Source organism: Nannospalax galili, unplaced genomic scaffold (assembly GCF_000622305.1).
Source record: "Nannospalax galili isolate Female #2095 unplaced genomic scaffold, S.galili_v1.0 scaffold3233, whole genome shotgun sequence".
NCBI lineage: Eukaryota > Metazoa > Chordata > Mammalia > Rodentia > Spalacidae > Nannospalax > Nannospalax galili.
In genome coordinates, this window is record NW_008332515.1 from 177,412 (window position 1) to 181,433 (window position 4,022).

The 4,022-nt window shown below is 38.0% G+C and overlaps 1 pseudogene; it reads left to right on the forward strand.

Moving 5' to 3' along the window:
- The first annotated feature begins 2,438 nt into the window (after positions 1–2,438).
- Positions 2,439–2,754, forward strand: LOC103729422 (annotated as a pseudogene).
- The last annotated feature ends 1,268 nt before the right edge of the window (positions 2,755–4,022 follow it).

A 4,022-nucleotide genomic window follows, 5' to 3' on the forward strand; every position in this document is an offset into this window, starting at 1 on the left:
AAACAAAATGCTTTTAGATAAAAACAAGATTTTCAGATGGTAGTTTTGTTTAAAGGATTGCTCCAAAATGGATGTTTAAAAATGAGAACAGAATCAGAAGGTGTAAGAAGTTCAAGTCACAAAAAACTCATAAATAATAAAACTTTTAAAAGATGGCATATATATGATTAAATTTTCTGTAACTAAAGGTTATTTTTAAAAATATTTCTAAGATCAAATTTGCTGTGAACTTATTTCACAAATCAACCTGCTGCTGACATAAGGTGACAAAAAAGCAGGTGACTAATTGATAGACTTAGCCCTTGGAATAATATATTTCCCCAGGCAGAAGATTCTGAAGGGGTTTTCCACAGCTGTGGGAAACCAGGGCACTAGAAATGAGCTATCCTCAGTGGAGTTCCATAAACAGAGGGCTTTTCCCTTTCTGCAAAGAAAGAACCCACGTAAGGGAAGATGTCCCACACTCTGAAGGGAGGATGGGTCTTCTGTTCCAATGATGATGGCCATTGAAGAGTGAAGCTCCCAGGGTTCCCTAGGGAAGCTCCCCTCAAGCAACTACAGATAACCATCGAGCAACCTCAGGTAACTCCTGACAGGGTAGGTAAAAATACTCATTTTCTTTTCAAAGTGGATGCTTTCTTCGCTGCCTTAATCAATAATTCAGGACCCTTTAAATACTTTTATTATTTTTATTTTATGTGTATGAATGTATTGCCTGCATGTATGTAAATGCACCCATGTTCTGCAATACCTGTGGAGGTCAGAAGAGGGTGTCAGATCCCTTGGAACTGGAGTTAAGGGATAGTTGTTAGCTGTCATGTGGGTGCTGGGAACTGAACCCAGGTCTTCTGCAAGAGCAGCCAGGGCTCTTAACCACTGAGCCATCTCTCCAGCCCATCAGGACCCTTTTCTAATCACATTTTCATAGTAATCAGGATTGACGGAAATGCTTCCAAATCAGAGTTCTTGTTGTCAGCCCAATCCTTGAATATTTTTTTATGTGTAGCCTACTAGCTAGCCATAACTTTTGGAGTCTTCATGTAAAAGTTAGGGAACTTCCCTGACTCATAGTTTACTGCTGCAGCTACACTGTAACATGTAGATAACTAGGATGCTTACAAGATGTGATAGCAACAGCGATACTAGCAGATAAGACTACACGAATGGCTGACACCTCTATCCCCAAATTGAACCCAAGCCCATCTGTACAGAAACAGGAAAGAAATGGGTCACCTAGCCAAGGCTTTGGATATTCTGTTCTTTTGCTAGTAAGGAGCAGTCTTTCATTATCTTTGGAAGAGTCCCCAGTGGGCGCCAAACTCTTTTCCACCCCACGCTGCGTATGTGTGCAGTGCACACCCTCCCTCTGTACCTAGTTGTTTCTTCAAGCCCTCCTAGTATTGCCCTCTTTTCTTATATTAGAAAAGAAGAAATACCTTAAATTTATAATAATAATAAATATTTACTGTGTAAATATTATGTGCTAAGCAGTCAACTCTTTCCATAGTCCTGAGAGGAAGATGTCATCCACTTTTTGTTTGTTAACTTTTTTAGTTAACATACAAAATGTTTCATTATGACATTTTTTGACATATTTAACTTTGTCCCTTGCTCACATTTGGGCCCCTTTCCATTCTCCCTCCCTTCTCCTTCCTCTCTTGCTAGACTTTTCACTCCCCAAACTGTCCCCTTCTGTTTTCACCTCTCCTTTCCCCTCCCTCCCTCCCTCCCTTTCTCCCTCCCTCTCTCCCTCTCTCCCTCCTTCCTTCCCTCCCTCCCCCCTCTTTCTCTCTCTTTCTCATATATATAATTAAATCTAGACTTCATATATAAGAGAAAACATGCAGTATTTTCTCCTTTTCTATACCTCTCTCATTCCCTGCTCTCTTTGAATCTCTTCTCTGTACAGGCCCCCTTGTACTTTCATTTATATAGCGTGTGTGTAAATATATATATATGTAATATGTGTATGCATATGATATGTGTACTCATTTAAATTCAGATTTACATATGAAAGAAATGTGATATGCATCCATTTGAATCTGGCTTATTTTGTTTACTATGATGATTTTCAGTTTCTTTGTGCTTTCTTGCAAATGACACCAGTTCATTCTTATGGCTGAATGAAATCTAGTGTGTGTGTGTGTGTGTGTGTGTGTGTGTGTGTGTGTCCAGAAGTGATATAGTTGGACAATATACTAGGCTGATTTTTAGTTGGAGGAGCCTCAGGCCGATTTCTATAGTGATATAATTAAATTTTATGGCTAAGAAACAGATTCAGTTTAAGAACTTTTGCTTTGGATTATCCGAATGGTCATTGCTCAGAGTCTGGATTTAGAACAAGGCTTTTCTGCTTCAAGCTGTAAAGATGGTAACCTAGACCCCGAGGGGCCCTGAGCCCAGCCAGCCTCATTGCCTGCTGCCTGCACGGTGACACCATGGAGCACCCTGACAAAGCGGCACTGAACGTGCAGCAGCCACCGGAGTTCAGAATTGAAAGCTCATTGGCGTCAACCCTGAAGACTCTTCTGTTCTTCACAGCTTTAATGAATGGTTCTTCACACCGTCCCTATTGGGCTGTATTTTACAACGAAATATTACACATTTGAAGGTGCCCTGGGACTGTCCAACAGAGACAACTATTTTTATGCCGCAATCGTAGCAGTTGTCTTGGTTCATGTCGTTCTTGCCCTGTTTGTCTACGTGGCCTGGAATGAAGGCTCACAACAGTGGTGTGAAGGCAAAGAGGATTAAAGTGAGCCTCACCTTTTGATAGCATGAATTTATTTTTAAATATGATAAATACTTCTGGGGTATTGTTAATGCATTTTATTTGAATAAAATTGAAAGCATATTAAAATCATTCAGGGAGTCAGTCACATTTGACTAAACTTTGACCCACTTAATTAATTATAACTTTGAATCTCCATTTTCAAATAAAAATTTGAGAAAGTTAAATAGGTACAAATGCATATGTTAAGTGAATTACATCTTATACTGTGAAGAATTTAATTCTTACAACAAAAATCTTTTATAGCAATTTGCCTTACACTTTTTAGTTTTCTTCCTTTGGATATATTAAGAAACACACAGTGGAGCAAATCTCAATTTCCTTTTTCACTGGAAGGCTTTCCCTGTCAGAAAAATATCAGGATCTTGGATGTGAGATTCTAATTTTCCATAGGAAGTTGCTTAAATTGTGAACAATGTAATTAATCTGAATGTCACTGAGTAAGGATAAATCTCACATTCCTTTATTTAATGGGGAGACTTGCTTAAATCACACCTATTCATGTAAAGGCCTTGGGTTTACTGAGGGCCAAGAGATGAGCTCCCTGCCAGCTTTGTGATTAACACAACAATATTGCTCCTCATTCTGCTTTGAAATTAAGCTTCATTTACAAAGTTTATTGAAATTCCTTTGCATTTTTCCTACTTAATAAAACATAGTATGTGATAGGTATTAGAATATCAAAGTGTTCAGTTTGCATGCATTGAGAGTGAAATAATTTTTGAAATCAGACCTTGAGGTTTCTTACTGTTCTTGTCTTTTTCATCAGAGCTAAGATACATCCTATATTTATAGATGATCCTTGAGGTCTTTTTTTGAGCACTCCTCCCCTAAAAATAAAATAGTCCTCTGACCTTTCTTCAGTACCTTTAAACTTTGGTCAGACCCACCCCTGGACATTATATATATGCAATCTAAAAACACTGTCGCCCAAATTTTTATTTCTCATTAGAAAATCATACATGTTTCGCAAAACACTAGAAAAATCCATATTAAGGCAGAAAGAAAATAAAAATTGCCCCATAATGTTGCTGCCTGAAGATAATCACTATGTTAGTTTACAACCTGTGTGCAGTTTTGACAGGTATTTCTTGATGCTAGTTCCAGAAACACTACAACCCTGGTTTAAGTTCAAATTCTGCCAACTTTACCAAAGGAGTGTTTACAGTTTTTCAAATATATGGTTTCTGGCCATTATCTTAAAAAGCACATTGCTTCTTTATTCATTCAT